Here is a 26,207-nt window from a genome sequence, read left to right as displayed (position 1 = left end):
ATCTGATTCCCCACCTCTGATTCCCCAGCTCTGATTCCCCGCCTCTGATTCCCTGCATCTGATTCCCTGCATCTGATTCCAAGCCTCTGATTCCCTGCCTCTGATTCCCAACCTCTGATTCCCCACCTCTGATTCCCCATATCTGATTCCCCGCCTCTGTTTCCCCGCCTCGGATTCCCCGCCTCAGTTTCCCCATATCTGATTCCCGGCCTCTGATTCCCCGCCTCTGATTCCCCGCCTCTGATTCCCTGCCTCTGATTCCCCATCTCCGATTCCCTGCCTCTGATTCCCAACCTCTGATTCCCCACCTCTGATTCCCCATATCTGATTCCCCGCCTCTGTTTCCCCGCCTCTGATTCCCCGCCTCTGATTCCCAACTCTGATTCCCCGCCTCTGATTCCCCAGCTCTGATTCCCCGTGTTTGATTCCCTGCCTCTGATTCCCTGCCCTGATTCCCCATCTCTGTTTCACCGCCTTTGATTCGCCACCTCTGATTCCACATATCTGATTCCCCGCCTCTGTTTCCCCGACTCTGATTCCCTTCCTCTGATTCCCAACCTCTGATTCCCCGCCTCTGATTCCCCGCCTCTGATTCCCCGTGTCTGATTCCCTGCCTCTGATTCCCCATATCTGATTCCCCGCCTCTGTTTCCCCGACTCTGATTCCCTTCCTCTGATTCCCAACCTCTGATTCCCCGCCTCTGATTCCCCGCCTCTGATTCCCCATATCTGATTCCCCACCTCTGTTTCCCGGCCTCTGATTCCCCGCCTCTGATTCTCCATATCTCATTCCCCGCCTCTGAATCCCCATCTCTGATTCCCGGACTCTGATTCCCCAACTCTGATTCCCGGCCTCTTATTCCCAGCATCTGATTCCCGGCCTCTGATTCCCGGCCTCTGATTCCCCGCTTCTTATTCTGATTCCCTGCCTCTGATTCCCCATCTCTGATTCAGCACATCTGAATCCCTGCCTCTGATTCCCCACCTCTGATTCCTCATATCTGATTCCCCGCCTCTGTTTCCCCGCCTCTGATTCCCCGCCTCTGTTTCCCTATATCTAATTCCCCACCTCTGATGCCCCAACTCTGATTCCCCGCCTCTGATTCCCCAGCTCTGATTCCCCGCCTCTGATTCCCCGCATCCGATTCCCCATATCTGATTCCCCGCCTCTTTTTCCCCGCCTCTGATTCCCCGCCTCTGTTTCCCCATATCTTATTCCCCGCCTCTGATTCCCAACTATGATTCCCCGCCTCTGATTCCCCAGCTCTGATTCCCTGCGTCTGATTCCCTGTGTTCTATTCCCTGCCTCTGATTCCCCACCTGTGATTCCCCATCACTGATTCACCACCTCTGATTCCCCACCTCTGATTCCCCATATCTAATTCCCCGCCTCTGTTTGCCCGCCTCTGATTCCCCGCCTCTGTTTCCCCATATCTGATTCCCCGTCTCTGAATCCCCAACTCTGATTCCCTACCTCTGATTCCCCAGCTCTGATTCCCCGCCTTTGATTCCCCCCGTCTGATTCCCAGCCTCTGAATCCCCGTGTCTGATTTCCTGCCTCTGATTCCCCGCCTCTGATTCCCCATCTCTGATTCCTCTGATTCCCCACATCTGATTCCCCATCTCTGATTCCGCACATCCGATTCCCTGCCTCTGATTCCCCAACTCTGATTCCCCACCTCTGATTCCCCAGCTCTGATTCCCCGCCTCAGATTCCCCGCGTCTGATTCCCTGCCTCTGATTCCCCGCCTCTGATTCCCTGCCTCTGATTCCCCATATCTGATTCCCCGCCTCTGATTCCCCAACTCTGATTCCCCGCTTCTGATTCCCCAGCTCTGAATCCCCGCCTCTGATTCCCCGCGTCTGATTCCCTGCCTCTGATTCCCCGCCTCTGATTCCCCATCTGTGATTCACAACCTCTGATGCCCCACCTCTGATTCCCCATATCTGATTCCCCGCCTCTGTTTCCCCGCCTCTGATTCCCCGCCTCTGATTCCCCATATCTGATTCCCCGCCTCTGATTGCCCACCTCTGATTCCCCGCGTCTGATACCCTGCCCCTGATTCCCCGCCTCTGATTCCCCATCTCTGATTCACCACCTCTGATTCCCGGCCTCTGATTCCCCATCTCTGATTCCGCACATCCGATTCCCTGCCTATGATTCCCCACCTCTGATTCCCCGCCTCTGATTCCCCATATCTGATTCCCTGCCTCTGTTTCCCCGCCTCTGATTTCCTACCTCTGTTTCCCCATATCTGATTCCCCGCCTCTGATTCCCCAACTCTAATACCCCGCCTCTGATTCCCCAGCTCTGATTCCCCGCCTCTGATTCCCCGCATCTGAATCCCTGCCTCTGATTCCCCGCCTCTGATTCCAGGCTTCTGATTCCCATCATCTGATTCCGGCCTCTGATTCCCGGCCTCTGATTCCCTGCTTCTGATTCTGATTCCCTGCCTCTGATTCCCCATCTCTGATTCCGCACATCTGATTCCCTGCCTCTGATTCCCCACCTCTGATTCCCCATATCTGATTCCCCGCCTCTGTTTCCCCGCCTCTGATTCCCCGCCTCTGTTTCCCAATATCTAAGTCCCCACCTCTGATTCCCCAAATCTGATTCCCCACCTCTGATTCCCCAGCTCTGATTCCCCGCCTCTGATTCCCCGCATCTGATTCCCCATCTCTGATTCACCGCCTCTGATTCCCCATCTCTTATTCCCCACCTCTGATTCCCCGTGTCTGATTCCCTGCCTCTGATTCCCCGCCTCTGAATCCCAGCCTCTGATTCCCCATATCTGATTCCCCGCCTCTGATTCCCCGCCTCTGTTTCCCCATATCTGATTCCCCGTCTCTGAATCCCCAACTCTGATTCCCTGCCTCTGATTCCCCAGCTCTGATTCCCCGCCTTTGATTCCCCCCGTCTGATTCCCAGCCTCTGAATCCCCGTGTCTGATTTCCTGCCTCTGATTCCCCGCCTCTGATTCCCCATCTCTGATTCCTCTGATTCCCCACATCTGATTCCCCATCTCTGATTCCGCACATCCGATTCCCTGCCTCTGATTCCCCAACTCTGATTCCCCACCTCTGATTCCCCAGCTCTGATTCCCCGCCTCAGATTCCCCGCGTCTGATTCCCTGCCTCTGATTCCCCGCCTCTGATTCCCCATCTCTGATTCCCCACCTCTGATTCCCCGTGTCTGATTCCCTGCCTCTGATTCCCCGCCTCTGAATCCCAGCCTCTGATTCCCCATATCTGATTCCCCGCCTCTGATTCCCTGCCTCTGATTCCCCAGCTCTGATTCCCCGCCTTTGATTCCCCCCGTCTGATTCCCAGCCTCTGAATCCCCGTGTCTGATTTCCTGCCTCTGATTCCCCGCCTCTGATTCCCCATCTCTGATTCACCGCCTCTGATTCCCCATCTCTGATTCCCCACCTCTGATTCCCCGTGTCTGATTCCCTGCTTCTGATTCCCCGCCTCTGAATCCCAGCCTCTGATTCCCCATATCTGATTCCCCGCCTCTGATTCCCTGCCTCTGATTCCCCAGCTCTGATTCCCCGCCTTTGATTCCCCCCGTCTGATTCCCAGCCTCTGAATCCCCGTGTCTGATTTCCTGCCTCTGATTCCCCGCCTCTGATTCCCCATCTCTGATTCACCGCCTCTGATTCCCCATCTCTGATTCCCCACCTCTGATTCCCCATATCTGATTCCCTGCCTCTGTTTCCCCGCCTCTGATTCCCCACCTCTGTTTCCCCATATCTGATTCCCCGCCTCTGATTCCCCAACTCTAATACCCCGCCTCTGATTCCCCAGCTCTGATTCCCCGCCTCTGATTCCCCGCATCTGATTCCCTGCCTCTGATTCCCCGCCTCTGATTCCAGGCCTCTGATTCCCAGCATCTGATTCCGGCCTCTGATTCCCGGCCTCTGATTCCCTGCTTCTGATTCTGATTCCCTGCCTCTGATTCCCCATCTCTGATTCCGCACATCTGATTCCCAACCTCGGATTCCCCACCTCTGATTCCCCATATCTGATTCCCCGCCTCTGTTTCCCCGCCTCTGATTCCCCGCCTCTGATTCCCAACTCTTATTCCCTGCCTCTGATTCCCCAGCTCTGATTCCCCGTGTTTGATTCCCTGCCTCTGATTCCCTGCCCTGATTCCCCATCTCTGTTTCACCGCCTTTGATTCGCCACCTCTGATTCCCCATATCTGATTCCCCGCGTCTGATTCCCTGCCTCTGATTCCCCGCCTCTGATTCCCCATCTGTGATTCACAACCTCTGATGCCCCACCTCTGATTCCCCATATCTGATTCCCCGCCTCTGTTTCCCCACCTCTGATTCCCCGCCTCTGATTCCCCATATCTGATTCCCCGCCTCTGATTGCCCACCTCTGATTCCCCGCGTCTGATACCCTGCCTCTGATTCCCCGCCTCTGATTCCCCATCTCTGATTCACCACCTCTGATTCCCGGCCTCTGATTCCCCATCTCTGATTCCGCACATCCGATTCCCTGCCTATGATTCCCCACCTCTGATTCCCCGCCTCTGATTCCCCATATCTGATTCCCTGCCTCTGTTTCCCCGCCTCTGATTTCCTACCTCTGTTTCCCCATATCTGATTCCCCGCCTCTGATTCCCCGCCTCTGATTCCCAACTCTGATTCCCCGCCTCTGATTCCCCAGCTCTGATTCCCCGTGTTTGATTCCCTGCCTCTGATTCCCTGCCCTGATTCCCCATCTCTGTTTCACCGCCTTTGATTCGCCACCTCTGATTCCACATATCTGATTCCCCGCCTCTGTTTCCCCGACTCTGATTCCCTTCCTCTGATTCCCAACCTCTGATTCCCTGACACTGAATCCCTGCCCCTGATTCCCCACCTCTGATTCCCCATATCTGATTCCCCGCCTCTGTTTCCCCGCCTCTGATTCCCCGCCTCTGATTCCCCATATCTTATTCCCTGCCTCTGATTCCCCAACTCTGATTCCCCGCCTCTGATTCCCCAGCTCTGAATCCCCGCCCCTGATTCCCCGTGTCTGATTCCCTGCCTCTGATTCCCCGCCTTGATTCCCCATCTCTGATTCACAACCTCTGATTCCCCACCTCTGATTCCCTATATTTGATTCCCCGCCTCTGTTTCCCCGCCTCTGATTCCCCGCCTCTGATTCCCCATATCTGATTCCCCGCCTCTGATTGCCCACCTCTGATTCCCCGCCTCTGATTCGCCAGCTCTGATTCCCCGCCTCTGATTCCCCTCCTCTGATTCCCGGCCTCTTATTCCCAGCATCTGATTCCCGGCCTCTGATTCCCGGCCTCTGATTCCCCGCTTCTGATTCCCTGCCTCTGATTCCCCATCTCTGATTCCGCACATATGATTCCCTGCCTCTGATTCCCCACCTCTGATTCCCGGACTCTGATTCCCCTCCTCTGATTCCAGGCCTCTTATTCCCAGCATCTGATTCCCGGCCTCTGATTCCCGGCCTCTGATTCCCCGCCTCTGTTTCCCCGACTCTGATTCCCCGCCTCTGATTCCCAACTCTTATTCCCCGCCTCTGATTCCCCAGCTCTGATTCCCCGTGTTTGATTCCCTGCCTCTGATTCCCTGCCCTGATTCCCCATCTCTGTTTCACCGCCTTTGATTCGCCACCTCTGATTCCCCATATCTGATTCCCCGCGTCTGATTCCCTGCCTCTGATTCCCCGCCTCTGATTCCCCATCTGTGATTCACAACCTCTGATGCCCCACCTCTGATTCCCCATATCTGATTCCCCGCCTCTGTTTCCCCACCTCTGATTCCCCGCCTCTGATTCCCCATATCTGATTCCCCGCCTCTGATTGCCCACCTCTGATTCCCCGCGTCTGATACCCTGCCTCTGATTCCCCGCCTCTGATTCCCCATCTCTGATTCACCACCTCTGATTCCCGGTCTCTGATTCCCCATCTCTGATTCCGCACATCCGATTCCCTGCCTATGATTCCCCACCTCTGATTCCCCGCCTCTGATTCCCCATATCTGATTCCCTGCCTCTGTTTCCCCGCCTCTGATTTCCTACCTCTGTTTCCCCATATCTGATTCCCCGCCTCTGATTCCCCAACTCTAATACCCCGCCTCTGATTCCCCAGCTCTGATTCCCCGCCTCTGATTCCCCGCATCTGAATCCCTGCCTCTGATTCCCCGCCTCTGATTCCAGGCCTCTGATTCCCATCATCTGATTCCGGCCTCTGATTCCCAGCCTCTGATTCCCTGCTTCTGATTCTGATTCCCTGCCTCTGATTCCCCATCTCTGATTCCGCACATCTGATTCCCTGCCTCTGATTCCCCACCTCTGATTCCCCATATCTGATTCCCCGCCTCTGTTTCCCCGCCTCTGATTCCCCGCCTCAGTTTCCCAATATCTAAGTCCCCACCTCTGATTCCCCAAATCTGATTCCCCACCTCTGATTCCCCAGCTCTGATTCCCCGCCTCTGATTCCCCGCATCTGATTCCCTGCATCTGATTCCAAGCCTCTGATTCCCTGCCTCTGATTCCCAACCTCTGATTCCCCAACTCTGATTCCCCATATCTGATTTCCCGCATCTGTTTCCCCGCCTCGGATTCCCCGCCTCAGTTTCCCCATATCTGATTCCCGGCCTCTGATTCCCCGCCTCTGATTCCCCGCCTCTGATTCCCTGCCTCTGATTCCCCATCTCCGATTCCCTGCCTCTGATTCCCAACCTCTGATTCCCCACCTCTGATTCCCCATATCTGATTCCCCGCCTCTGTTTCCCCGCCTCTGATTCCCCGCCTCTGATTCCCAACTCTGATTCCCCGCCTCTGATTCCCCAGCTCTAATTCCCCGTGTTTGATTCCCTGCCTCTGATTCCCTGCCTGATTCCCCATCTCTGTTTCACCGCCTTTGATTCGCAACCTCTGATTCCACATATCTGATTCCCTGCCTCTGATTCCCCGCCTCTGATTCCAGGCCTCTGATTCCCATCATCTGATTCCGGCCTCTGATTCCCGGCCTCTGATTCCCTGCTTCTGATTCTGATTCCCTGCCTCTGATTCCCCATCTCTGATTCCGCACATCTGATTCCCTGCCTCTGATTCCCCACCTCTGATTCCCCATATCTGATTCCCCGCCTCTGTTTCCCCGCCTCTGATTCCCCGCCTCTGTTTCCCAATATCTAAGTCCCCACCTCTGATTCCCCAAATCTGATTCCCCACCTCTGATTCCCCAGCTCTGATTCCCCGCCTCTGATTCCCCGCATCTGATTCCCTGCATCTGATTCCAAGCCTCTGATTCCCTGCCTCTGATTCCCAACCTCTGATTCCCCACCTCTGATTCCCCATATCTGATTCCCCGCCTCTGTTTCCCCGCCTCGGATTCCCCGCCTCAGTTTCCCCATATCTGATTCCCGGCCTCTGATTCCCCGCCTCTGATTCCCCGCCTCTGATTCCCTGCCTCTGATTCCCCATCTCCGATTCCCTGCCTCTGATTCCCAACCTCTGATTCCCCACCTCTGATTCCCCATATCTGATTCCCCGCCTCTGTTTCCCCGCCTCTGATTCCCCGCCTCTGATTCCCAACTCTGATTCCCCGCCTCTGATTCCCCAGCTCTGATTCCCCGTGTTTGATTCCCTGCCTCTGATTCCCTGCCCTGATTCCCCATCTCTGTTTCACCGCCTTTGATTCGCCACCTCTGATTCCACATATCTGATTCCCCGCCTCTGTTTCCCCGACTCTGATTCCCTTCCTCTGATTCCCAACCTCTGATTCCCCGCCTCTGATTCCCCGCCTCTGATTCCCCGTGTCTGATTCCCTGCCTCTGATTCCCCGCCTCTGATTCCCCGCCTCTGATTCCCTGACACTGAATCCCTGCCCCTGATTCCCCACCTCTGATTCCCCGCCTCTGATTCCCTGCCTCTGATTCCCCATCTCCGATTCCCTGCCTCTGATTCCCAACCTCTGATTCCCCACCTCTGATTCCCCATATCTGATTCCCCGACTCTGTTTCCCCGCCTCTGATTCCCCGCCTCTGATTCCCAACTCTGATTCCCCGCCTCTGATTCCCCAGCTCTGATTCCCCGTGTTTGATTCCCTGCCTCTGATTCCCTGCCCTGATTCCCCATCTCTGTTTCACCGCCTTTGATTCGCCACCTCTGATTCCACATATCTGATTCCCCGCCTCTGTTTCCCCGACTCTGATTCCCTTCCTCTGATTCCCAACCTCTGATTCCCTGACACTGAATCCCTGCCCCTGATTCCCCACCTCTGATTCCCCATATCTGATTCCCCGCCTCTGTTTCCCCGCCTCTGATTCCCCGCCTCTGATTCCCCATATCTTATTCCCTGCCTCTGATTTCCCAACTCTGATTCCCCGCCTCTGATTCCCCAGCTCTGAATCCCCGCCCCTGATTCCCCGTGTCTGATTCCCTGCCTCTGATTCCCCGCCTTGATTCCCCATCTCTGATTCACAACCTCTGATTCCCCACCTCTGATTCCCTATATTTGATTCCCCGCCTCTGTTTCCCCGCCTCTGATTCCCCGCCTCTGATTCCCCATATCTGATTCCCCGCCTCTGATTGCCCACCTCTGATTCCCCGCCTCTGATTCGCCAGCTCTGATTCCCCGCCTCTGATTCCCCTCCTCTGATTCCCGGCCTCTTATTCCCAGCATCTGATTCCCGGCCTCTGATTCCCGGCCTCTGATTCCCCGCTTCTGATTCCCTGCCTCTGATTCCCCATCTCTGATTCCGCACATATGATTCCCTGCCTCTGATTCCCCACCTCTGATTCCCCATATCTGATTCCCGGACTCTGATTCCCCTCCTCTGATTCCCGGCCTCTTATTCCCAGCATCTGATTCCCGGCCTCTGATTCCCGGCCTCTGATTCCCCGCCTCTGTTTCCCCGACTCTGATTCCCTTCCTCTGATTCCCAACCTCTGATTCCCCGCCTCTGATTCCCCATCTCTGATTCCCCGCCTCTGATTCACCGTGTCTGATTCCCTGCCTCTGATTCCCCGCCTCTGATTCCCCGCCTCTGAATCCCTGACACTGAATCCCTGCCCCTGATTCCCCACCTCTGATTCCCCGTGTCTGATTCCCTGCCTCTGATTCCCCGCCTCTGATTCCCCGCCTCTGATTCCCTGACACTGAATCCCTGCCCCTGATTCCCCACCTCTGATTCCCCATATCTGATTCCCCGCCTCTGTTTCCCCGCCTCTGATTCCCCGCCTCTGATTCCCCATATCTTATTCCCTGCCTCTGATTCCCCAACTCTGATTCCCCGCCTCTGATTCCCCAGCTCTGAATCCCCGCCTCTGATTCCCCGTGTCGGATTCCCTGCCTCTGATTCCCCGCATTGATTCCCCATCTCTGATTCACAACCTCTGATTCCCCACCTCTGATTCCCTATATTTGATTCCCCGCCTCTGTTTCCCCGCCTCTGATTCCCCGCCTCTGATTCCCCATATCTGATTCCCCGCCTCTGATTGCCCAGCTCTGATTCCCCGCCTCTGATTCGCCAGCTCTGATTCCCCGCCTCTGATTCCCCGCATCTGATTCCCTGCCTCTGATTCCCCGCCTCTGATTCCCCATCTCTGATTCACCGCCTTTGATTCGCCACCTCTGATTCCCCATATCTGATTCCTCACCTCTGTTTCCCGGCCTCTGATTCCCCGCCTCTGATTCTCCATATCTCATTCCCCGCCTCTCAATCCCCATCTCTGATTCCCGGACTCTGATTCCCCAACTCTGATTCCCGGCCTCTTATTCCCAGCATCTGATTCCCGGCCTCTGATTCCCGGCCTCTGATTCCCCGCCTCTTATTCTGATTCCCTGCCTCTGATTCCCCATCTCTGATTCAGCACATCTGAATCCCTGCCTCTGATTCCCCACCTCTGATTCCTCATATCTGATTCCCCGCCTCTGTTTCCCCGCCTCTGATTCCCCGCCTCTGTTTCCCTATATCTAATTCCCCACCTCTGATGCCCCAACTCTGATTCCCCGCCTCTGATTCCCCAGCTCTGATTCCCCGCCTCTGATTCCCCGCATCCGATTCCCCATATCTGATTCCCCGCCTCTGTTTCCCCGCCTCTGATTCCCCGCCTCTGTTTCCCCATATCTGATTCCCCGCCTCTGATTCCCAACTATGATTCCCCGCCTCTGATTCCCCAGCTCTGATTCCCTGCGTTCTATTCCCTGCCTCTGATTCCCCACCTGTGATTCCCCATCACTGATTCACCACCTCTGATTCCCCACCTCTGATTCCCCATATCTAATTCCCCGCCTCTGTTTGCCCGCCTCTGATTCCCCGCCTCTGTTTCCCCATATCTGATTCCCCGTCTCTGAATCCCCAACTCTGATTCCCTGCCTCTGATTCCCCAGCTCTGATTCCCCGCCTTTGATTCCCCCCGTCTGATTCCCAGCCTCTGAATCCCCGTGTCTGATTTCCTGCCTCTGATTCCCCGCCTCTGATTCCCCATCTCTGATTCCTCTGATTCCCCACATCTGATTCCCCATCTCTGATTCTGCACATCCGATTCCCTGCCTCTGATTCCCCAACTCTGATTCCCCACCTCTGATTCCCCAGCTCTGATTCCCCGCCTCAGATTCCCCGCGTCTGATTCCCTGCCTCTGATTCCCCGCCTCTGATTCCCTGCCTCTGATTCCCCATATCTGATTCCCCGCCTCTGATTCCCCAACTCTGATTCCCCATATCTGATTCCCCGCCTCTGATTGCCCACCTCTGATTCCCCGCCTCTGATTCGCCAGCTCTGATTCCCCGCCTCTGATTCCCCTCCTCTGATTCCCGGCCTCTTATTCCCAGCATCTGATTCCCGGCCTCTGATTCCCGGCCTCTGATTCCCCGCTTCTGATTCCCTGCCTCTGATTCCCCATCTCTGATTCCGCACATATGATTCCCTGCCTCTGATTCCCCACCTCTGATTCCCCATATCTGATTCCCGGACTCTGATTCCCCTCCTCTGATTCCCGGCCTCTTATTCCCAGCATCTGATTCCCGGCCTCTGATTCCCGGCCTCTGATTCCCCGCCTCTGTTTCCCCGACTCTGATTCCCTTCCTCTGATTCCCAACCTCTGATTCCCCGCCTCTGATTCCCCATCTCTGATTCCCCGCCTCTGATTCACCGTGTCTGATTCCCTGCCTCTGATTCCCCGCCTCTGATTCCCCGCCTCTGAATCCCTGACACTGAATCCCTGCCCCTGATTCCCCACCTCTGATTCCCCGTGTCTGATTCCCTGCCTCTGATTCCCCGCCTCTGATTCCCCGCCTCTGATTCCCTGACACTGAATCCCTGCCCCTGATTCCCCACCTCTGATTCCCCATATCTGATTCCCCGCCTCTGTTTCCCCGCCTCTGATTCCCCGCCTCTGATTCCCCATATCTTATTCCCTGCCTCTGATTCCCCAACTCTGATTCCCCGCCTCTGATTCCCCAGCTCTGAATCCCCGCCTCTGATTCCCCGTGTCGGATTCCCTGCCTCTGATTCCCCGCATTGATTCCCCATCTCTGATTCACAACCTCTGATTCCCCACCTCTGATTCCCTATATTTGATTCCCCGCCTCTGTTTCCCCGCCTCTGATTCCCCGCCTCTGATTCCCCATATCTGATTCCCCGCCTCTGATTGCCCACCTCTGATTCCCCGCCTCTGATTCGCCAGCTCTGATTCCCCGCCTCTGATTCCCCGCATCTGATTCCCTGCCTCTGATTCCCCGCCTCTGATTCCCCATCTCTGATTCACCGCCTTTGATTCGCCACCTCTGATTCCCCATATCTGATTCCCCACCTCTGTTTCCCGGCCTCTGATTCCCGGCCTCTTATTCCCAGCATCTGATTCCCGGCCTCTGATTCCCGGCCTCTGATTCCCCGCTTCTGATTCCCTGCCTCTGATTCCCCATCTCTGATTCCGCACATATGATTCCCTGCCTCTGATTCCCCACCTCTGATTCCCGGACTCTGATTCCCCTCCTCTGATTCCAGGCCTCTTATTCCCAGCATCTGATTCCCGGCCTCTGATTCCCGGCCTCTGATTCCCCGCCTCTGTTTCCCCGACTCTGATTCCCCGCCTCTGATTCCCAACTCTTATTCCCCGCCTCTGATTCCCCAGCTCTGATTCCCCGTGTTTGATTCCCTGCCTCTGATTCCCTGCCCTGATTCCCCATCTCTGTTTCACCGCCTTTGATTCGCCACCTCTGATTCCCCATATCTGATTCCCCGCGTCTGATTCCCTGCCTCTGATTCCCCGCCTCTGATTCCCCATCTGTGATTCACAACCTCTGATGCCCCACCTCTGATTCCCCATATCTGATTCCCCGCCTCTGTTTCCCCACCTCTGATTCCCCGCCTCTGATTCCCCATATCTGATTCCCCGCCTCTGATTGCCCACCTCTGATTCCCCGCGTCTGATACCCTGCCTCTGATTCCCCGCCTCTGATTCCCCATCTCTGATTCACCACCTCTGATTCCCGGCCTCTGATTCCCCATCTCTGATTCCGCACATCCGATTCCCTGCCTATGATTCCCCACCTCTGATTCCCCGCCTCTGATTCCCCATATCTGATTCCCTGCCTCTGTTTCCCCGCCTCTGATTTCCTACCTCTGTTTCCCCATATCTGATTCCCCGCCTCTGATTCCCCAACTCTAATACCCCGCCTCTGATTCCCCAGCTCTGATTCCCCGCCTCTGATTCCCCGCATCTGAATCCCTGCCTCTGATTCCCCGCCTCTGATTCCAGGCCTCTGATTCCCATCATCTGATTCCGGCCTCTGATTCCCAGCCTCTGATTCCCTGCTTCTGATTCTGATTCCCTGCCTCTGATTCCCCATCTCTGATTCCGCACATCTGATTCCCTGCCTCTGATTCCCCACCTCTGATTCCCCATATCTGATTCCCCGCCTCTGTTTCCCCGCCTCTGATTCCCCGCCTCAGTTTCCCAATATCTAAGTCCCCACCTCTGATTCCCCAAATCTGATTCCCCACCTCTGATTCCCCAGCTCTGATTCCCCGCCTCTGATTCCCCGCATCTGATTCCCTGCATCTGATTCCAAGCCTCTGATTCCCTGCCTCTGATTCCCAACCTCTGATTCCCCAACTCTGATTCCCCATATCTGATTTCCCGCATCTGTTTCCCCGCCTCGGATTCCCCGCCTCAGTTTCCCCATATCTGATTCCCGGCCTCTGATTCCCCGCCTCTGATTCCCCGCCTCTGATTCCCTGCCTCTGATTCCCCATCTCCGATTCCCTGCCTCTGATTCCCAACCTCTGATTCCCCACCTCTGATTCCCCATATCTGATTCCCCGCCTCTGTTTCCCCGCCTCTGATTCCCCGCCTCTGATTCCCAACTCTGATTCCCCGCCTCTGATTCCCCAGCTCTGATTCCCCGTGTTTGATTCCCTGCCTCTGATTCCCTGCCTGATTCCCCATCTCTGTTTCACCGCCTTTGATTCGCAACCTCTGATTCCACATATCTGATTCCCTGCCTCTGATTCCCCGCCTCTGATTCCAGGCCTCTGATTCCCATCATCTGATTCCGGCCTCTGATTCCCGGCCTCTGATTCCCTGCTTCTGATTCTGATTCCCTGCCTCTGATTCCCCATCTCTGATTCCGCACATCTGATTCCCTGCCTCTGATTCCCCACCTCTGATTCCCCATATCTGATTCCCCGCCTCTGTTTCCCCGCCTCTGATTCCCCGCCTCTGTTTCCCAATATCTAAGTCCCCACCTCTGATTCCCCAAATCTGATTCCCCACCTCTGATTCCCCAGCTCTGATTCCCCGCCTCTGATTCCCCGCATCTGATTCCCTGCATCTGATTCCAAGCCTCTGATTCCCTGCCTCTGATTCCCAACCTCTGATTCCCCACCTCTGATTCCCCATATCTGATTCCCCGCCTCTGTTTCCCCGCCTCGGATTCCCCGCCTCAGTTTCCCCATATCTGATTCCCGGCCTCTGATTCCCCGCCTCTGATTCCCCGCCTCTGATTCCCTGCCTCTGATTCCCCATCTCCGATTCCCTGCCTCTGATTCCCAACCTCTGATTCCCCACCTCTGATTCCCCATATCTGATTCCCCGCCTCTGTTTCCCCGCCTCTGATTCCCCGCCTCTGATTCCCAACTCTGATTCCCCGCCTCTGATTCCCCAGCTCTGATTCCCCGTGTTTGATTCCCTGCCTCTGATTCCCTGCCCTGATTCCCCATCTCTGTTTCACCGCCTTTGATTCGCCACCTCTGATTCCACATATCTGATTCCCCGCCTCTGTTTCCCCGACTCTGATTCCCTTCCTCTGATTCCCAACCTCTGATTCCCCGCCTCTGATTCCCCGCCTCTGATTCCCCGTGTCTGATTCCCTGCCTCTGATTCCCCGCCTCTGATTCCCCGCCTCTGATTCCCTGACACTGAATCCCTGCCCCTGATTCCCCACCTCTGATTCCCCGCCTCTGATTCCCTGCCTCTGATTCCCCATCTCCGATTCCCTGCCTCTGATTCCCAACCTCTGATTCCCCACCTCTGATTCCCCATATCTGATTCCCCGACTCTGTTTCCCCGCCTCTGATTCCCCGCCTCTGATTCCCAACTCTGATTCCCCGCCTCTGATTCCCCAGCTCTGATTCCCCGTGTTTGATTCCCTGCCTCTGATTCCCTGCCCTGATTCCCCATCTCTGTTTCACCGCCTTTGATTCGCCACCTCTGATTCCACATATCTGATTCCCCGCCTCTGTTTCCCCGACTCTGATTCCCTTCCTCTGATTCCCAACCTCTGATTCCCTGACACTGAATCCCTGCCCCTGATTCCCCACCTCTGATTCCCCATATCTGATTCCCCGCCTCTGTTTCCCCGCCTCTGATTCCCCGCCTCTGATTCCCCATATCTTATTCCCTGCCTCTGATTTCCCAACTCTGATTCCCCGCCTCTGATTCCCCAGCTCTGAATCCCCGCCCCTGATTCCCCGTGTCTGATTCCCTGCCTCTGATTCCCCGCCTTGATTCCCCATCTCTGATTCACAACCTCTGATTCCCCACCTCTGATTCCCTATATTTGATTCCCCGCCTCTGTTTCCCCGCCTCTGATTCCCCGCCTCTGATTCCCCATATCTGATTCCCCGCCTCTGATTGCCCACCTCTGATTCCCCGCCTCTGATTCGCCAGCTCTGATTCCCCGCCTCTGATTCCCCTCCTCTGATTCCCGGCCTCTTATTCCCAGCATCTGATTCCCGGCCTCTGATTCCCGGCCTCTGATTCCCCGCTTCTGATTCCCTGCCTCTGATTCCCCATCTCTGATTCCGCACATATGATTCCCTGCCTCTGATTCCCCACCTCTGATTCCCCATATCTGATTCCCGGACTCTGATTCCCCTCCTCTGATTCCCGGCCTCTTATTCCCAGCATCTGATTCCCGGCCTCTGATTCCCGGCCTCTGATTCCCCGCCTCTGTTTCCCCGACTCTGATTCCCTTCCTCTGATTCCCAACCTCTGATTCCCCGCCTCTGATTCCCCATCTCTGATTCCCCGCCTCTGATTCACCGTGTCTGATTCCCTGCCTCTGATTCCCCGCCTCTGATTCCCCGCCTCTGAATCCCTGACACTGAATCCCTGCCCCTGATTCCCCACCTCTGATTCCCCGTGTCTGATTCCCTGCCTCTGATTCCCCGCCTCTGATTCCCCGCCTCTGATTCCCTGACACTGAATCCCTGCCCCTGATTCCCCACCTCTGATTCCCCATATCTGATTCCCCGCCTCTGTTTCCCCGCCTCTGATTCCCCGCCTCTGATTCCCCATATCTTATTCCCTGCCTCTGATTCCCCAACTCTGATTCCCCGCCTCTGATTCCCCAGCTCTGAATCCCCGCCTCTGATTCCCCGTGTCGGATTCCCTGCCTCTGATTCCCCGCATTGATTCCCCATCTCTGATTCACAACCTCTGATTCCCCACCTCTGATTCCCTATATTTGATTCCCCGCCTCTGTTTCCCCGCCTCTGATTCCCCGCCTCTGATTCCCCATATCTGATTCCCCGCCTCTGATTGCCCAGCTCTGATTCCCCGCCTCTGATTCGCCAGCTCTGATTCCCCGCCTCTGATTCCCCGCATCTGATTCCCTGCCTCTGATTCCCCGCCTCTGATTCCCCATCTCTGATTCACCGCCTTTGATTCGCCACCTCTGATTCCCCATATCTGATTCCTCACCTCTGTTTCCCGGCCTCTGATTCCCCGCCTCTGATTCTCCATATCTCATTCCCCGCCTCTCAATCCCCATCTCTGATTCCCGGACTCTGATTCCCCAACTCTGATTCCCGGCCTCTTATTCCCAGCATCTGATTCCCGGCCTCTGATTCCCGGCCTCTGATTCCCCGCCTCTTATTCTGATTCCCTGCCTCTGATTCCCCATCTCTGATTCAGCACATCTGAATCCCTGCCTCTGATTCCCCACCTCTGATTCCTCATATCTGATTCCCCGCCTCTGTTTCCCCGCCTCTGATTCCCCGCCTCTGTTTCCCTATATCTAATTCCCCACCTCTGATGCCCCAACTCTGATTCCCCGCCTCTGATTCCCCAGCTCTGATTCCCCGCCTCTGATTCCCCGCATCCGATTCCCCATATCTGATTCCCCGCCTCTGTTTCCCCGCCTCTGATTCCCCGCCTCTGTTTCCCCATATCTGATTCCCCGCCTCTGATTCCCAACTATGATTCCCCGCCTCTGATTCCCCAGCTCTGATTCCCTGCGTTCTATTCCCTGCCTCTGATTCCCCACCTGTGATTCCCCATCACTGATTCACCACCTCTGATTCCCCACCTCTGATTCCCCATATCTAATTCCCCGCCTCTGTTTGCCCGCCTCTGATTCCCCGCCTCTGTTTCCCCATATCTGATTCCCCGTCTCTGAATCCCCAACTCTGATTCCCTGCCTCTGATTCCCCAGCTCTGATTCCCCGCCTTTGATTCCCCCCGTCTGATTCCCAGCCTCTGAATCCCCGTGTCTGATTTCCTGCCTCTGATTCCCCGCCTCTGATTCCCCATCTCTGATTCCTCTGATTCCCCACATCTGATTCCCCATCTCTGATTCCGCACATCCGATTCCCTGCCTCTGATTCCCCAACTCTGATTCCCCACCTCTGATTCCCCAGCTCTGATTCCCCGCCTCAGATTCCCCGCGTCTGATTCCCTGCCTCTGATTCCCCGCCTCTGATTCCCTGCCTCTGATTCCCCATATCTGATTCCCCGCCTCTGATTCCCCAACTCTGATTCCCCATATCTGATTCCCCGCCTCTGATTGCCCACCTCTGATTCCCCGCCTCTGATTCGCCAGCTCTGATTCCCCGCCTCTGATTCCCCTCCTCTGATTCCCGGCCTCTTATTCCCAGCATCTGATTCCCGGCCTCTGATTCCCGGCCTCTGATTCCCCGCTTCTGATTCCCTGCCTCTGATTCCCCATCTCTGATTCCGCACATATGATTCCCTGCTTCTGATTCCCCACCTCTGATTCCCCATATCTGATTCCCGGACTCTGATTCCCCTCCTCTGATTCCCGGCCTCTTATTCCCAGCATCTGATTCCCGGCCTCTGATTCCCGGCCTCTGATTCCCCGCCTCTGTTTCCCCGACTCTGATTCCCTTCCTCTGATTCCCAACCTCTGATTCCCCGCCTCTGATTCCCCATCTCTGATTCCCCGCCTCTGATTCACCGTGTCTGATTCCCTGCCTCTGATTCCCCGCCTCTGATTCCCCGCCTCTGAATCCCTGACACTGAATCCCTGCCCCTGATTCCCCACCTCTGATTCCCCGTGTCTGATTCCCTGCCTCTGATTCCCCGCCTCTGATTCCCCGCCTCTGATTCCCTGACACTGAATCCCTGCCCCTGATTCCCCACCTCTGATTCCCCATATCTGATTCCCCGCCTCTGTTTCCCCGCCTCTGATTCCCCGCCTCTGATTCCCCATATCTTATTCCCTGCCTCTGATTCCCCAACTCTGATTCCCCGCCTCTGATTCCCCAGCTCTGAATCCCCGCCTCTGATTCCCCGTGTCGGATTCCCTGCCTCTGATTCCCCGCATTGATTCCCCATCTCTGATTCACAACCTCTGATTCCCCACCTCTGATTCCCTATATTTGATTCCCCGCCTCTGTTTCCCCGCCTCTGATTCCCCGCCTCTGATTCCCCATATCTGATTCCCCGCCTCTGATTGCCCACCTCTGATTCCCCGCCTCTGATTCGCCAGCTCTGATTCCCCGCCTCTGATTCCCCGCATCTGATTCCCTGCCTCTGATTCCCCGCCTCTGATTCCCCATCTCTGATTCACCGCCTTTGATTCGCCACCTCTGATTCCCCATATCTGATTCCCCACCTCTGTTTCCCGGCCTCTGATTCCCCGCCTCTGATTCTCCATATCTCATTCCCCGCCTCTCAATCCCCATCTCTGATTCCCGGACTCTGATTCCCCAACTCTGATTCCCGGCCTCTTATTCCCAGCATCTGATTCCCGGCCTCTGATTCCCGGCCTCTGATTCCCCGCCTCTTATTCTGATTCCCTGCCTCTGATTCCCCATCTCTGATTCAGCACATCTGAATCCCTGCCTCTGATTCCCCACCTCTGATTCCTCATATCTGATTCCCCGCCTCTGTTTCCCCGCCTCTGATTCCCCGCCTCTGTTTCCCTATATCTAATTCCCCACCTCTGATGCCCCAACTCTGATTCCCCGCCTCTGATTCCCCAGCTCTGATTCCCCGCCTCTGATTCCCCGCATCCGATTCCCCATATCTGATTCCCCGCCTCTGTTTCCCCGCCTCTGATTCCCCGCCTCTGTTTCCCCATATCTGATTCCCCGCCTCTGATTCCCAACTATGATTCCCCGCCTCTGATTCCCCAGCTCTGATTCCCTGCGTTCTATTCCCTGCCTCTGATTCCCAGCCTCTGAATCCCCGCGTCTGATTTCCTGCCTCTGATTCCCCGCCTCTGATTCCCCATCTCTGATTCCTCTGATTCCCCACATCTGATTCCCCATCTCTGATTCCGCACATCCGATTCCCTGCCTCTGATTCCCCAACTCTGATTCCCCACCTCTGATTCCCCAGCTCTGATTCCCCGCCTCAGATTCCCCGCGTCTGATTCCCTGCCTCTGATTCCCCGCCTCTGATTCCCTGCCTCTGATTCCCCATATCTGATTCCCCGCCTCTGATTCCCCAACTCTGATTCCCCAGCTCTGATTCCCCGCCTCTGATTCCCCGCATCTGATTCCCTGCATCTGATTCCAAGCCTCTGATTCCCTGCCTCTGATTCCCAACCTCTGATTCCCCAACTCTGATTCCCCATATCTGATTTCCCGCATCTGTTTCCCCGCCTCGGATTCCCCGCCTCAGTTTCCCCATATCTGATTCCCGGCCTCTGATTCCCCGCCTCTGATTCCCCGCCTCTGATTCCCTGCCTCTGATTCCCCATCTCCGATTCCCTGCCTCTGATTCCCAACCTCTGATTCCCCACCTCTGATTCCCCATATCTGATTCCCCGCCTCTGTTTCCCCGCCTCTGATTCCCCGCCTCTGATTCCCAACTCTGATTCCCCGCCTCTGATTCCCCAGCTCTGATTCCCCGTGTTTGATTCCCTGCCTCTGATTCCCTGCCTGATTCCCCATCTCTGTTTCACCGCCTTTGATTCGCAACCTCTGATTCCACATATCTGATTCCCTGCCTCTGATTCCCCGCCTCTGATTCCAGGCCTCTGATTCCCATCATCTGATTCCGGCCTCTGATTCCCGGCCTCTGATTCCCTGCTTCTGATTCTGATTCCCTGCCTCTGATTCCCCATCTCTGATTCCGCACATCTGATTCCCTGCCTCTGATTCCCCACCTCTGATTCCCCATATCTGATTCCCCGCCTCTGTTTCCCCGCCTCTGATTCCCCGCCTCTGTTTCCCAATATCTAAGTCCCCACCTCTGATTCCCCAAATCTGATTCCCCACCTCTGATTCCCCAGCTCTGATTCCCCGCCTCTGATTCCCCGCATCTGATTCCCTGCATCTGATTCCAAGCCTCTGATTCCCTGCCTCTGATTCCCAACCTCTGATTCCCCACCTCTGATTCCCCATATCTGATTCCCCGCCTCTGTTTCCCCGCCTCGGATTCCCCGCCTCAGTTTCCCCATATCTGATTCCCGGCCTCTGATTCCCCGCCTCTGATTCCCCGCCTCTGATTCCCTGCCTCTGATTCCCCATCTCCGATTCCCTGCCTCTGATTCCCAACCTCTGATTCCCCACCTCTGATTCCCCATATCTGATTCCCCGCCTCTGTTTCCCCGCCTCTGATTCCCCGCCTCTGATTCCCAACTCTGATTCCCCGCCTCTGATTCCCCAGCTCTGATTCCCCGTGTTTGATTCCCTGCCTCTGATTCCCTGCCCTGATTCCCCATCTCTGTTTCACCGCCTTTGATTCGCCACCTCTGATTCCACATATCTGATTCCCCGCCTCTGTTTCCCCGACTCTGATTCCCTTCCTCTGATTCCCAACCTCTGATTCCCCGCCTCTGATTCCCCGCCTCTGATTCCCCGTGTCTGATTCCCTGCCTCTGATTCCCCGCCTCTGATTCCCCGCCTCTGATTCCCTGACACTGAATCCCTGCCCCTGATTCCCCACCTCTGATTCCCCGCCTCTGATTCCCTGCCTCTGATTCCCCATCTCCGATTCCCTGCCTCTGATTCCCAACCTCTGATTCCCCACCTCTGATTCCCCATATCTGATTCCCCGACTCTGTTTCCCCGCCTCTGATTCCCCGCCTCTGATTCCCAACTCTGATTCCCCGCCTCTGATTCCCCAGCTCTGATTCCCCGTGTTTGATTCCCTGCCTCTGATTCCCTGCCCTGATTCCCCATCTCTGTTTCACCGCCTTTGATTCGCCACCTCTGATTCCACATATCTGATTCCCCGCCTCTGTTTCCCCGACTCTGATTCCCTTCCTCTGATTCCCAACCTCTGATTCCCTGACACTGAATCCCTGCCCCTGATTCCCCACCTCTGATTCCCCATATCTGATTCCCCGCCTCTGTTTCCCCGCCTCTGATTCCCCGCCTCTGATTCCCCATATCTTATTCCCTGCCTCTGATTTCCCAACTCTGATTCCCCGCCTCTGATTCCCCAGCTCTGAATCCCCGCCCCTGATTCCCCGTGTCTGATTCCCTGCCTCTGATTCCCCGCCTTGATTCCCCATCTCTGATTCACAACCTCTGATTCCCCACCTCTGATTCCCTATATTTGATTCCCCGCCTCTGTTTCCCCGCCTCTGATTCCCCGCCTCTGATTCCCCATATCTGATTCCCCGCCTCTGATTGCCCACCTCTGATTCCCCGCCTCTGATTCGCCAGCTCTGATTCCCCGCCTCTGATTCCCCTCCTCTGATTCCCGGCCTCTTATTCCCAGCATCTGATTCCCGGCCTCTGATTCCCGGCCTCTGATTCCCCGCTTCTGATTCCCTGCCTCTGATTCCCCATCTCTGATTCCGCACATATGATTCCCTGCCTCTGATTCCCCACCTCTGATTCCCCATATCTGATTCCCGGACTCTGATTCCCCTCCTCTGATTCCCGGCCTCTTATTCCCAGCATCTGATTCCCGGCCTCTGATTCCCGGCCTCTGATTCCCCGCCTCTGTTTCCCCGACTCTGATTCCCTTCCTCTGATTCCCAACCTCTGATTCCCCGCCTCTGATTCCCCATCTCTGATTCCCCGCCTCTGATTCACCGTGTCTGATTCCCTGCCTCTGATTCCCCGCCTCTGATTCCCCGCCTCTGAATCCCTGACACTGAATCCCTGCCCCTGATTCCCCACCTCTGATTCCCCGTGTCTGATTCCCTGCCTCTGATTCCCCGCCTCTGATTCCCCGCCTCTGATTCCCTGACACTGAATCCCTGCCCCTGATTCCCCACCTCTGATTCCCCATATCTGATTCCCCGCCTCTGTTTCCCCGCCTCTGATTCCCCGCCTCTGATTCCCCATATCTTATTCCCTGCCTCTGATTCCCCAACTCTGATTCCCCGCCTCTGATTCCCCAGCTCTGAATCCCCGCCTCTGATTCCCCGTGTCGGATTCCCTGCCTCTGATTCCCCGCATTGATTCCCCATCTCTGATTCACAACCTCTGATTCCCCACCTCTGATTCCCTATATTTGATTCCCCGCCTCTGTTTCCCCGCCTCTGATTCCCCGCCTCTGATTCCCCATATCTGATTCCCCGCCTCTGATTGCCCAGCTCTGATTCCCCGCCTCTGATTCGCCAGCTCTGATTCCCCGCCTCTGATTCCCCGCATCTGATTCCCTGCCTCTGATTCCCCGCCTCTGATTCCCCATCTCTGATTCACCGCCTTTGATTCGCCACCTCTGATTCCCCATATCTGATTCCTCACCTCTGTTTCCCGGCCTCTGATTCCCCGCCTCTGATTCTCCATATCTCATTCCCCGCCTCTCAATCCCCATCTCTGATTCCCGGACTCTGATTCCCCAACTCTGATTCCCGGCCTCTTATTCCCAGCATCTGATTCCCGGCCTCTGATTCCCGGCCTCTGATTCCCCGCCTCTTATTCTGATTCCCTGCCTCTGATTCCCCATCTCTGATTCAGCACATCTGAATCCCTGCCTCTGATTCCCCACCTCTGATTCCTCATATCTGATTCCCCGCCTCTGTTTCCCCGCCTCTGATTCCCCGCCTCTGTTTCCCTATATCTAATTCCCCACCTCTGATGCCCCAACTCTGATTCCCCGCCTCTGATTCCCCAGCTCTGATTCCCCGCCTCTGATTCCCCGCATCCGATTCCCCATATCTGATTCCCCGCCTCTGTTTCCCCGCCTCTGATTCCCCGCCTCTGTTTCCCCATATCTGATTCCCCGCCTCTGATTCCCAACTATGATTCCCCGCCTCTGATTCCCCACCTCTGATTCCCTGCGTTCTATTCCCTGCCTCTGATTCCCCACCTGTGATTCCCCATCACTGATTCACCACCTCTGATTCCCCACCTCTGATTCCCCATATCTAATTCCCCGCCTCTGTTTGCCCGCCTCTGATTCCCCGCCTCTGTTTCCCCATATCTGATTCCCCGTCTCTGAATCCCCAACTCTGATTCCCTGCCTCTGATTCCCCAGCTCTGATTCCCCGCCTTTGATTCCCCCCGTCTGATTCCCAGCCTCTGAATCCCCGTGTGTGATTTCCTGCCTCTGATTCCCCGCCTCTGATTCCCCATCTCTGATTCCTCTGATTCCCCACATCTGATTCCCCATCTCTGATTCCGCACATCCGATTCCCTGCCTCTGATTCCCCAACTCTGATTCCCCACCTCTGATTCCCCAGCTCTGATTCCCCGCCTCAGATTCCCCGCGTCTGATTCCCTGCCTCTGATTCCCCGCCTCTGATTCCCTGCCTCTGATTCCCCATATCTGATTCCCCGCCTCTGATTCCCCAACTCTGATTCCCCATATCTGATTCCCCGCCTCTGATTGCCCACCTCTGATTCCCCGCCTCTGATTCGCCAGCTCTGATTCCCCGCCTCTGATTCCCCTCCTCTGATTCCCGGCCTCTTATTCCCAGCATCTGATTCCCGGCCTCTGATTCCCGGCCTCTGATTCCCCGCTTCTGATTCCCTGCCTCTGATTCCCCATCTCTGATTCCGCACATATGATTCCCTGCTTCTGATTCCCCACCTCTGATTCCCCATATCTGATTCCCGGACTCTGATTCCCCTCCTCTGATTCCCGGCCTCTTATTCCCAGCATCTGATTCCCGGCCTCTGATTCCCGGCCTCTGATTCCCCGCCTCTGTTTCCCCGACTCTGATTCCCTTCCTCTGATTCCCAACCTCTGATTCCCCGCCTCTGATTCCCCATCTCTGATTCCCCGCCTCTGATTCACCGTGTCTGATTCCCTGCCTCTGATTCCCCGCCTCTGATTCCCCGCCTCTGAATCCCTGACACTGAATCCCTGCCCCTGATTCCCCACCTCTGATTCCCCGTGTCTGATTCCCTGCCTCTGATTCCCCGCCTCTGATTCCCCGCCTCTGATTCCCTGACACTGAATCCCTGCCCCTGATTCCCCACCTCTGATTCCCCATATCTGATTCCCCGCCTCTGTTTCCCCGCCTCTGATTCCCCGCCTCTGATTCCCCATATCTTATTCCCTGCCTCTGATTCCCCAACTCTGATTCCCCGCCTCTGATTCCCCAGCTCTGAATCCCCGCCTCTGATTCCCCGTGTCGGATTCCCTGCCTCTGATTCCCCGCATTGATTCCCCATCTCTGATTCACAACCTCTGATTCCCCACCTCTGATTCCCTATATTTGATTCCCCGCCTCTGTTTCCCCGCCTCTGATTCCCCGCCTCTGATTCCCCATATCTGATTCCCCGCCTCTGATTGCCCACCTCTGATTCCCCGCCTCTGATTCGCCAGCTCTGATTCCCCGCCTCTGATTCCCCGCATCTGATTCCCTGCCTCTGATTCCCCGCCTCTGATTCCCCATCTCTGATTCACCGCCTTTGATTCGCCACCTCTGATTCCCCATATCTGATTCCCCACCTCTGTTTCCCGGCCTCTGATTCCCCGCCTCTGATTCTCCATATCTCATTCCCCGCCTCTCAATCCCCATCTCTGATTCCCGGACTCTGATTCCCCAACTCTGATTCCCGGCCTCTTATTCCCAGCATCTGATTCCCGGCCTCTGATTCCCGGCCTCTGATTCCCCGCCTCTTATTCTGATTCCCTGCCTCTGATTCCCCATCTCTGATTCAGCACATCTGAATCCCTGCCTCTGATTCCCCACCTCTGATTCCTCATATCTGATTCCCCGCCTCTGTTTCCCCGCCTCTGATTCCCCGCCTCTGTTTCCCTATATCTAATTCCCCACCTCTGATGCCCCAACTCTGATTCCCCGCCTCTGATTCCCCAGCTCTGATTCCCCGCCTCTGATTCCCCGCATCCGATTCCCCATATCTGATTCCCCGCCTCTGTTTCCCCGCCTCTGATTCCCCGCCTCTGTTTCCCCATATCTGATTCCCCGCCTCTGATTCCCAACTATGATTCCCCGCCTCTGATTCCCCAGCTCTGATTCCCTGCGTTCTATTCCCTGCCTCTGATTCCCAGCCTCTGAATCCCCGTGTCTGATTTCCTGCCTCTGATTCCCCGCCTCTGATTCCCCATCTCTGATTCCTCTGATTCCCCACATCTGATTCCCCATCTCTGATTCCGCACATCCGATTCCCTGCCTCTGATTCCCCAACTCTGATTCCCCACCTCTGATTCCCCAGCTCTGATTCCCCGCCTCAGATTCCCCGCGTCTGATTCCCTGCCTCTGATTCCCCGCCTCTGATTCCCTGCCTCTGATTCCCCATATCTGATTCCCCGCCTCTGATTCCCCAACTCTGATTCCCCGCTTCTGATTCCCCAGCTCTGAATCCCCGCCTCTGATTCCCCGCGTCTGATTCCCTGCCTCTGATTCCCCGCCTCTGATTCCCCATCTGTGATTCACAACCTCTGATGCCCCACCTCTGATTCCCCATATCTGATTCCCCGCCTCTGTTTCCCCGCCTCTGATTCCCCGCCTCTGATTCCCCATATCTGATTCCCCGCCTCTGATTGCCCACCTCTGATTCCCCGCGTCTGATACCCTGCCTCTGATTCCCCGCCTCTGATTCCCCATCTCTGATTCACCGCCTTTGATTCGCCACCTCTGATTCCCCATATCTGATTCCCCACCTCTGTTTCCCGGCCTCTGATTCCCCGCCTCTGATTCTCCATATCTCATTCCCCGCCTCTGAATCCCCATCTCTGATTCCCGGACTCTGATTCCCCAACTCTGATTCCCGGCCTCTTATTCCCAGCATCTGATTCCCGGCCTCTGATTCCCGGCCTCTGATTCCCCGCTTCTTATTCTGATTCCCTGCCTCTGATTCCCCATCTCTGATTCAGCACATCTGAATCCCTGCCTCTGATTCCCCACCTCTGATTCCTCATATCTGATTCCCCGCCTCTGTTTCCCCGCCTCTGATTCCCCGCCTCTGTTTCCCTATATCTAATTCCCCACCTCTGATGCCCCAACTCTGATTCCCCGCCTCTGATTCCCCAGCTCTGAATCCCCGCCTCTGATTCCCCGCATCCGATTCCCCATATCTGATTCCCCGCCTCTGTTTCCCCGCCTCTGATTCCCCGCCTCTGTTTCCCCATATCTGATTCCCCGCCTCTGATTCCCAACTATG

This window comes from Narcine bancroftii, chromosome 2, assembly GCF_036971445.1.
Source record: "Narcine bancroftii isolate sNarBan1 chromosome 2, sNarBan1.hap1, whole genome shotgun sequence".
Taxonomy (NCBI): domain Eukaryota; kingdom Metazoa; phylum Chordata; class Chondrichthyes; order Torpediniformes; family Narcinidae; genus Narcine; species Narcine bancroftii.
The sequence above is the reverse complement of the archived record's forward strand: the minus strand, read 5'-3'. Positions refer to the sequence as shown.